This window comes from Diceros bicornis, chromosome 3 (genome assembly GCF_020826845.1).
Source record: "Diceros bicornis minor isolate mBicDic1 chromosome 3, mDicBic1.mat.cur, whole genome shotgun sequence".
Taxonomy (NCBI): domain Eukaryota; kingdom Metazoa; phylum Chordata; class Mammalia; order Perissodactyla; family Rhinocerotidae; genus Diceros; species Diceros bicornis.
In genome coordinates, this window is record NC_080742.1 from 18,708,717 (window position 1) to 18,719,710 (window position 10,994).

General features: G+C 37.0%; 1 pseudogene; it reads left to right on the plus strand.

Moving 5' to 3' along the window:
• Window positions 1–3,228: 3,228 nt before the first annotated feature.
• Window positions 3,229–10,539, plus strand: LOC131422816 (voltage-dependent anion-selective channel protein 3-like; annotated as a pseudogene).
• Window positions 10,540–10,994: the final 455 nt, after the last annotated feature.

Here is a 10,994-nt window from a genome sequence, read left to right on the forward strand (position 1 = left end):
AACCCAGCCAACATATAATCTGTTTCAGTAATGTTCTACAACATGAAATAATTATATAGATATTTGAACATAATGAAGAGTCTAGAGGAAATGCATTTTAATACTTGAGCTTTGTGCTTATTCATTCTGAATACTGCTTATCTGGATAAATATTAAAAACTTGGCAAATGAGGGTTATATGAAGTGAGAGTGTTTACTCTTAAAGACATTATTGGTAATTTTTTTTTATTTGGTGAGGAAGATTGTCCCTGAGCTAACATCTGTGGCAATCTTCTTCTACTTTGTATATGAGATGCTTTGTATATGTGATGCTCTCACAGCATGGCTTGATGAGCAGTGTGTAGATCCGCACCTGGGATCCAAAACCGTGAACCCTGGGCCACCGAGGTGGAGCATGCTAACTTAACCACTACATCACCAGGCTGGCCTCAGTAATTTTTATTTAGGAAACAGATGAAGATTTTAGAGGCTGTAAGAAGCTAGGTCTGGGAAAATCAGCCATAACTTAGTGGTTCTCCTTTCACCCAGTCCCATTGGGATTCTGCTTTTCGCTGGAACCATGCTCAAACCAGGTCAAGCAGCAGACATTACATGAACACTACAACAATGAAAATCAGATCCCTGAGACCCTCCTCCTGAGAAGACCAAAGAGCTCTCTTTTTAAAATCTTATTAAATTCCTAGATTCTTCAGTTCTTCCTTTGCCGCATTTCTTAACCAGTTGCACTACCTATTCAAGTTTGAACAAGGAAGATACTCTAAAATATCAGAACTTTGTTTCCTGTTAATGAGGAAGACAGTTTATCACATGAATAGTTAATATCACAATCCAAAGCCAGGGGATAAAACCTACTGACTCCTTCTAACATATACATTGTGACAAGAGACATAAATATGTATAACCTACTGGTAACCAATTCATAACTACCAGGTTGTTTTGTTTTCTAAACTTATCCTGCATATGGTATAATAATGTGCCTCCCATCCCACCCATGACTCGAAATATACGTAAAATGAACTTTCTATACAAAAATAATATTTACTGAGTGAAAGGAGAATATGACATAAAACCTTTTATTATTACATTATTATGCTTGTAATAGTCTTATTTTTCTTACACTTGTGGGTAAGTCATCTTAAAATAGTTCAGCTTTGTCTCTTTTCTCATTTTCATACCTATGTACAATCACATGCAAAAATCCATATGTAGATTTGTGGTATTCAAAATGTTCCCTTCTTTGTATTCCTAATTTATAATGCATTTGAAATAGTTTCATTGCCATGTTGGAACTTTCATTTCCACATGATGTCGTATTTTGTGAATCTAGAAAGAATTTTTTTTTTTATACCAATGAAACACTCTGGTGTCTTATTTACTTTCACATGTCTCCCATTTCCAGCGTTAGCCTGTGTATCATTGTCTGGGTTCATAATTACTTCTAGTGGTTGCTAATTTTACTTTAAATACTTTAAGCATTGTAATATGATTTATAGGGAAGGCATAAACTGAGGGAGAGTTGATTAAGGCAGTTTCAGGTAAGCTTAACTTCCCTATCTTCCTTTCACAGTCACTAATACCCATGTCTTATCAAACACACTCCTGAATGAATTTTTGGACTTAGGTTTTACTAAGTTTCTGGGCAAGGATCCATGTCAAATGAAGTGACACATTCCTCTGTGATGGATTTCTGCACGCAGCACTGGGGAAATGCTGGAGGGGCCGGTCCAACTGAGAGACCCTGTTCTTTACATTCAAGGTAAAGGCTGCCCAGGGTCATCACCATCAGAACCCTTGATTTGGCTTGAACTTGCTTTGAGCCAAATAGTCCCACACACATACAAGGAAGATAAACACCACCAAGGGATTTACTTTCCACAAGAAGCTGTGCACTACCAGCCAAAGGAAACAAACACTGAGAAAAAGAAAGCTCTTATGAAACAACTAGAACTGACTCTTGAAATTCTATTTCTCCCTCTCCTTGAGAACAGTTGAAGGCAGTTCAGTGGTCAAAGGTCAATCTATGCCTAAAAGGATTTTCTTTGGAATTTCTTGGCTTCTCTTTCACCACATGTTTGAACAATAAGGTGAAACTCCTTATTTGCCTGAAACAAAAAGAGTTTCCTGCATGAGGTCAATAATCTATCTGTTATTCTTTTTCTCCACATTCTTCCAGAGGGAAATAGTCAGAAAAGCTGCGCTGAGATTTTTTTTTCTTCCTTTGAAATAGTCCCAGATCTATAACAATATGTGTTATAATTTGTTACTCATTTATTGTCAGTTCAATTATATTACTATTTATTAGAGAGGTAACTTCAGTCTGAACTAAAATTCACTATTATTTTACACTAAATTAGAATATGAGTAGCTTCTTCTGGGGATAGATTGCAGGACTTGGCCAGTTATGCCGTACACAACTCTAGAGGGTGCAATATACGTGGACTAGAACGTGAACGCCCTCCTGGAAATTGTGTAACTAATATAGCACTGTAGCAAATCAAACAGAAAATGCCACATTCGTGGAATGAAAAAGAGAAAAGAAAAGAAAGGGAGGAAGGGAGGAAGGGGAGAAAGAAGGAAGGATGCAGCTTTAAATTCCATATATGTGAATCGTAGTATCACTTCCCTCCCCTCAGAATAAAAAGCCTGTTTCATTCAGGTCAATATGTTATTTTTACTCTAGAACTTCCTTGAACTAAATGCAATTTGAGCCTCACACCAAATTTTATAAGATAATATATAAATTTATTTTACTAACAAATTAATTGAAAGAACAAGATGTATATGCTGTTTTGGATGATAGTATTTTTCTGATAAAATATTTTGATGAGTTAAATGCAAGTTATTCACAAACACGTGGATTAAATTTTTTCTTCAAATACACAAGGGTTTAAGGAAATAGAAGTTTGAGCGTTTGGCAAAATACTTGACAAATTTTTTGAAAAGTTATCTGGCTTAAAATATGACCGGACTTGCCCATCCCTTTAGGAGGCCAGCTGTTGATGGGTCATTAAAAGAGAAAAAAATAAAGGTCAGTTCAGCTGTGTCTGCCAGCAGGCGTGTCAGACTTAGACACTTATAGTGCGGGGGGTCACTTTATGTGTGTCTGTACTCACAAAAAAGGAAAATGTTCAAACTCCAGTAGCAAAGATATAAACTTGTGTCCGTAGGGGAGGTATTTACAGAACATAGCACATTCTTTTCAAAGCATACATTTTTGGAATGGCAACAATGAGGAATTTCATCTCCATGGAGAACCCGTTTGTACGCCTTGTGGGGCTGGCAAATGTGCCAAACCTGCCACCACGAAATAATTGGCAGCAAGGTTGGGAAAAAGAAAACCTTCATCTTAATGGTGAATTTAAATCACAGGCTGCTTCCTCCTTAGGGGAAATGCAAAAGGTGAGGACCTGGTTGTTGAATAGGGATTTTCAATGACTGGGGTCAAAGCAAGCCCCAGCAATGCTCCCTAAAAGGCAGGGCTGGTGGCTTAGGTATTTCACGAAGCTACTGGCTGACTGCTTATCAGTCGGCCACCATCATTCATTATTGTCCTGAGTGTTACTTCTGAAAAGTTTGCAGCTTATGTCCTTATGAAACAAACTTTTAATTTTCCAGTTAACGATTTAGCAGGGAATAAAATACAGGATTGCAGATGAGCGCGAGCTCCCCATAGCAAACCCTGCCCAGTTGACAGTTTTGCCAACATGTGGTTTAGATACAGGTGGAAGATAGAGCCACTGATATGCTCTATACTCTTAAAGCAAGTGGAAATTCAACAATCATCAATGTTTACTCAGAGAAGCCCTGGTGGTGAAAGTAGAGTCAAGTGCTGAAGTGTGAAAGGTTAAGGGTCATTAGAAGAAAAGATAGTAATAGCATTGTGCCTTCTATTTAGAAGTTTATAGTTCTCCAAGAACTTTCAAATGCATTCATGCCTTTGATCCTTAGAGCAGCCCTAGATTCTTGACTGAACTGAATAACAATAATAACAGTATCAGTACAAGGTGTTTATATGATTTACTGTGATGTTGGCTTGTAGAACCTGTCGCCATTTCAGTTGTACTAGTCACTCCTCATCCCTAGAGATTGTTTGCTTACATCGAGGATTATGGTATCAATTTCAACTAAATAAAAATTAGTTTGAGAGAGAGTTTGTTTCAAACTTCAAAGGAAGATCTAAATTTTCTCTTCCTTGTATATGCCATACATTCTTCACTCTTAGAAAAATAGCTATTTTTACACAGCTCTCCAGGCATATTCCACTTGATATCTGATTGGTAGCTATTCCTAGCTGCAAGAGAGATTGAGGAAACAAGTGTGGAGCTGGACTGGGAATATTGGGTTCAGCCAATCCTCAGCATCTGTCAGAGACCCAATTCTGAATTTCACTGGAATAGAGAGGAGGACAATTATGGTCCTATCTAGACTAGTGATAACCCTCAAGAGGCTTTTAAGCCCAGCATTTCTGGTTGTCTTTTGGTCATTCAAATTAGAGGGATTTGGAAAAATAAAAAAAAAATAAAGAACCTCCATGGCAACCACATAGTTTCTTAATAAGCCCACATACTTCCAGCTGAATAGGAACAGCTAGGGGGAAGAGGCTGAGGATTGATGAAGGATGTCACTTCATGGGAATGCCAAACCTCATTTCTTCTGGAGTTGGGGCAAAAGTTCATAGCAGAATGAGGCCTCTAAATTCCAGGAACAGCTGGAATTGGGCCATGTTGGTGCTCCTTCTGATTACCCGTTTTGAACTCCTCTGAAATGCTCAGAGAAAGAACATTCTATAGCCTTAGGAGATGAAGATATAACTTGGGTAAAGTAGATAGAATTGCATCTGCTATATCTCTGCTTCCACAGGTTCCAGCAAAGTGTGCTCAATGATATAATGAAGTCTTTCTTATCTAAGCTCTGATGTTAACACTGTGTCATGTCCTTGAGCCTCAGTTTCCTCTCTACTTAGTTTCTATGATGAAAATATATAATCTATATAAACTCACTTTGAAAATTCAAAATACTACATACATGGTATTGATAACAGAACCAAGTGGGCTCACCTCCTGGTAAGTTAAGTAAGACTCTACACCAGTGGAAGTTGTCTCACAAAGTAAAGTGTATTTGCAGCAAATAGGAGCCCATGAGGAGTCATTTCCAAAGTCATGGCGTCCTCCAACAAAGGAAAGCAGGAAATTTTATTTGGTTGGGGAATGAATATTCAAAAGGGAGAGGCGGGTTATTCTCTTGGACAGGCTCAGTTGGAGAACACGCTTCCACATAATGAAGTCTAAGCTCCTCCTGGAAAGATCTTTGCATTAAAAATAAGGCAAAAGTGGGCCGGCCCCGTGGCTTAGCGGTTAAGTGTGTGCGCTCCGCTGCTGGCGGCCCGGGTTCGGATCCCGGGTGTGCACTGATGCACCGCTTCTCCAGCCATGCTGAGGCTGTGTCCCACATACAGCAACTAGAATGACGTGCAACTATGACGTACAACTACCTACTGGGGCTTTGGGGGTGGGGAAAGGAGGAGGATTGGCAATAGATGTTAGCTCAGAGCCGGTCTTCCTCAGCAAAAAGAGGAGGATTAGCATGGATGTTAGCTCAGGGCTGATCTATCTCACAAAAAAAATAAATAAATAAAATAAGGCAAAGGTAATGGACATAGGTCTTGTGGCTAGGCTTGGTCAGTTTCAGGATGGCTGGTGGTTACATCTCCTTAACATACAAAAGAAAAAGAAACAACTTGGAAAAACAGTTAATTGCTTCCAAACCCACCTTTGAGTTTCTCCAGACACCCAGTCAGTGACAGTATGAACATGTTAGAAGGGCTATATATATATATATATATATATATATATGACTGTATACTTATGTCCTTTGCTGTTCCTCAATTATACATAATATTTAATGGCTTCAAAAACTACAAATATTCTTCTTGATATCTTTCCATACCATAAACATGTAAAAATGTACTTCTATTTTCTCTATAAGGTTTAGTAAAATTAATTTCATTTTTAATTAAAAACTGAGTTTTGAACATTTTTATATTTTCTTAATTGGCATTTGTAGAAATGAAGGTTATTCATGAATGGCATAGACCAAGAGAAGGGCTTACAAATCTTCCAAAATAATAATATAACAAATACCAATAGGAAAAACAATTCTTATTTTGGTAGAGATTGATGCAGTTTCAGCTATAATTCTCAATACAGATATACTTTGCAAGCATTGGTCTTTTTGTTTATACCAGGCATCTGCACATTTGTTCTGTTTTGGAGAGGATACTCTGTGGTGTGAGTCTTGGTGAGAAGAAATATTCCTTATCCAAATAAGCAAGCCAAGGGAGACAGATACAGCCTCTTCCACTCGTGACAGACTAGGGCATGGACATGTGCCTAGTCTTGGCTAATTAGATGCTCGCTGGAGGCTTTGGATCTTAAATTTGTGATAGTAACATGTAGAAACAGTTCCAGAACTATTCATGGCGGCGGTGGTGGTAACAGCATACAGAGGTGGGCATCGATGGTAATCTTGTGAGCCCAGCAACAGCAGCGAGTGCCCAGTGCAGAAATGTCACCTCTGCTGTGACGGACAGCAGATTGTTTAGACTGTTCCTGGGCCTGGCCTTGCCTGTGCTCCCTTTTATCTCTCCTCTCTTCGTGCCTGCCCGTTTGCTAAAATGTCCCTCAATTCTGTGAGCTACTTGATATCCATACAATATATTATTTTTTAGTTTGTTTGTGGATGTCAGTTTCTATTCCTCACAGCAAGACTCCTGCCTGTTCCATACACAGATTTCTGTGTGCTTGTATCTATTTGCTGGAGTCTGAATGGCACATGGAAAACAAATTCCTACCTTGTTAATGATTACCTCCCAGGTACTTTACTTACTATCTACTCTATGATTGTTTTAAATCACTAAGAAGTTCTTGAATAGGTGACTTATGAGAGCTATAATTATCTTCCAAAGGTAAAAAAACGCATAAATTATATATCATTCACCGAGTAATCTCAGTACTTTGGCAAAATCACGTAATATGTTAGCTATTTCGTTATAACTTTTGCTTTAAAGTAGTTAAATATTTACAAATAAATAACCCCTTGACCTTTAGGAAAGAAATGGGAAATCATTCAATCTGAAAATAAATGGACAGAGGCAGTAGGGATATTTAGTCTAGCATTTCTAAATACCTTTTAATGTTATATTACTTTTTAAAAATTCATTATATTTTGCAGACGTTATGCTTACTTGGAATGGTTTTTAATCAAAAAATACAGAGCATTATTGAAAAAATCAGACTTTTAGTAATTTTTGTATTTTGATTAATTTTCCTCTTGATGTTTTTCTAACTAAGAAATGGTTATACAACAGAATATAATTTAACTGTTGGGAAGTAGCTTAATGAAACAAATAATAAACAAACACACACGCACAAAACAAGAATTTTGTGGTAAGCAAATTTGCCTTTAAGTTCCCACTTGGCTCTTAGCAGTCATTTGCATTGGTTAAATGACCTATGGCTCTCAATCTGGTTATTTACGTGATAAAAACACAGAAATTATAACAATACCCCCAGGCTTGTAAGGATTAACGGAGGTAATATTCTTGAATGTATGTTATAATGTAAATTGTTGCACAAATATGTTACTTCTATTATGAATCTTTGAACCCAGTCTTCACCTGATTATGCATTTCACACGTTTTCTTAAAATTATTTTCAAAATTTCTAATCTTTTGAATGTAATAGGAAAATTGTTATTTTTATTCTCATGAAAAGCAGTTACCTATTATTTCATTGCCATTTCTTGAATAAAATAATTGCTAATTTCTCTTTAGAAATCATATATTATTAAATTACCAGTTTCTTGGCTTTTTCCAGCAGCCAGAATTGACATTTTATGTTTACACTATAAATGGAATAATATAATTCACAGATTTCTTAGTCTGCTTTGATGTCAACTTCATCAGTGAGTAAATGCATTTCAATTAAATCCAGGTAAAAATTAGTCAGTGGGCTACAATGAGAACTAGCACCAAAAATCAGGTGATTCATTTCAAATATTAAATCTGCACCTGATTCACCATGTTTACTTGGGAGATTTATTTTTCTGAGTGGGCTATGGTTATTTAATTTTAAAAAGTAAGTGGTTTGATTTAATGCTTCTTAAATTTACTTTCAATTTGGGAATTCTGTGAATGTGATATACATGTAGCAGATGTTTAGCTATTTCAGTCTCTTCTTTGAAGGACGTATATTGGAATTGATGGTACATAGTATATTTGAGAATATAATTACATAGTAGCGATCCTTCTAGAAAGCAGTGATTGTCAGTTTGGGCAAACCAGGGTACACCCATTGTAGTGTGATTTGTGAGGAGTGGAACAGTTCCGCCTGGCCAAAATAAGTTTCTTTCCTCCGTCTCCCCAGCTGCACTGCTGGCTTGAAATTTTCACAATAAAAGTAATGATAATAAGCACATTTTAAGGCATCTTTTGCCAAGAATGGGCTTTGTTAAAAATGCAGATTTGGAATCCTATATAATAATGAGGACAAAAATTTGGGATTCTTGTCTTTAAAACATGGCCATTCATTAACATTACTATTCCTACACAAATATTAAATATTAGATATTAATATTATTAGACATTAATTATCAATAATTATAATGTCCAACATTCTGGGGCTAGAAAATGGTGCACAGAGATGAAAAAGGTGAAGTGCCTGTTCTCAGGAAATGTATAGTCTCAGCTGCACCCAGAGAAGAATGTGTAGAATATTGCAGAGCAATATAATAATATGGTAAATTACTCCTGGATTCAGTACTTGGGTTTTTGCCACCAATTAAAAATCTTGAGGACTAAATATGCACTTTACTTTTGAAAAGAAAAAAAAAGAAACTTCATAATGCGATATCAACAATTCTCATTTAATCTTCATTAAAGCAAAACAGAGAAACATTGTTGACCTCCTAGACTATTAGTAACTCAGTGAAACGGGCAGATGCTGGAGGTCTTGGATCTTGTAGCTCAGAGTGAAGTCAGATCTTGAATTCCTGTTATCTGATTCTGGCCTTAAGCGTTGGCTGCAGGAGCTGCTTCAGAAGAGGTGGAAGAGAAAACAATCTCCCTTTGGTCAGAAAATCTCCACCCTTCTTCAGTGAGTCAGGATTCCTGGGCGGATCTTTGGCAGATCTCAACCCTGAGCCATCTATTAAAATGAAGTTAAAAAGAACCTGTCTTTTCTAGATTATTGTGTCTCAGCTGAAACAATGGGAGGAAACAGAACAGGAGCAAAGTATATTAAAGGAAAATTAAGTAGATGCTGCAATAGCTCAACTTTTAAGGAATATATTTTTAGTCCATAGTTCATGCATTTGTCAATTTGCAGTTTAATTTTTAATTGAAATATTGCATATGCATAATTTTAAAAGACAAATTGCTCTCTGGAGCTTAAGGTGAAAAACTGAAGTCCCCTAATGTCCCCTCTTCCTTCCCAATGCCCAACTCCATAAGTACTCTTCCCCAGATCCAAGTATTTTCCACCCGTTTAGCTGTTTCTTCTGGACTTCACTTACATATATCTAAATAATATGCTGTAGTAGGCACTGTGAGGCACCATGTCCCTTCTCTGTGGCCCACCTGGTGGACATTTCTACGCATGTTTGCCAGTGTTCCACGTCTAGTTACTCTGTCTCCACAAAAAGTCATTCACCCATGGGCTTGCACAATCATGAAATGCAGGAATTAATATTTCTAAGACAACTTTCAGATAATGAGGGATGAGAGTAGGGATTTAGGTCTCCAGCCTCCCCATCCTTTGGTGGGTTTATTCTGTGGCAAATTCTACATGATACCTCAGATAGTAACCAAGGACAATTCAGCTTAGTGCTGCCGAGTAGTCAATCTGTCCCTGGCAGAATGTACTTACCTTCATCCAAAAATGAAATAGGGACAATACTTAAGGGACAGAAATCACTTCAGAGAAAGAATTGACTGACAAATGACTCTTGAAATGATATTTGTACCAAACACAGAAAATTGAAGACTTCCTGTAAACAAGATTGTGTCAGTCTTGGCAGTAATGCTGATAGAGATTTCCTAGACCAACAATTTATGGCTGGGCTCTGCTGGCCTTTGAACACTGGCTTGATAGCTATCAGAGGAGTTCTGACACAGGCAAATCAAAACTGTCAGAGAATTTCACTCTGGGTCGCAAATCTGCAGACTTTTACATGCATATTCATGTGAATGATGGCACCGAATTTGGAAATTTTTTCTATAGGAAGGTTAATGAGAAAATTGAAGCTTCGATAAATCTTGTTTGGACAGCTGGTTAATGACAATAGCTAATTTTGCATTACTGCTAAATACAAGTTGGATTATAGAACTTCTGCATTTGGTAAAATAACTAATGCCAGCCTGAATGCACAAGGGTATACTCAGACCCTTCAACCAAGAGTCAAACCGATCCTGTCAGCTTAAAATGATGAGAACTTTAGTCCCAAGGTCATAAGGTTGAGCTGGGATTTAAACTAGAGACTTAATGTGATTTGGAGTAAAGCATCAGATTTGACCATGGAGGTTAAGAGAAATGAACCCACAATATTTCAGCCTTAAACTTTTCTGTGAAATTTCAAAAGTGTGAATTTTTTATTCCTTAAGAGAATTATAACTCTCTTTATACTGATGTCTAGAGATGGTGAGTCAGTTCTAAGAGAGGTATTTGAAGGCATACATGGCTATTGTCGTATTTGTAACACAGTGCAGTTCCTCAATGTTATTTTAAATGTGTTCCTCAATGACAGTGTAGTGTCACATTATAAGGGAAATGACCCAATTCTCCAATTTGTACATCATGTACTCTGCTTTTCATGACCTTTAAATATATTGGTCTTTATGCTATAGTTGAATCTTTGGTTTCACATCAGAGTAAAATAAATACATCACATTTGGATCATAACTGCCCATAAAAATATAGTTCAGACATGTATTCTTCTAA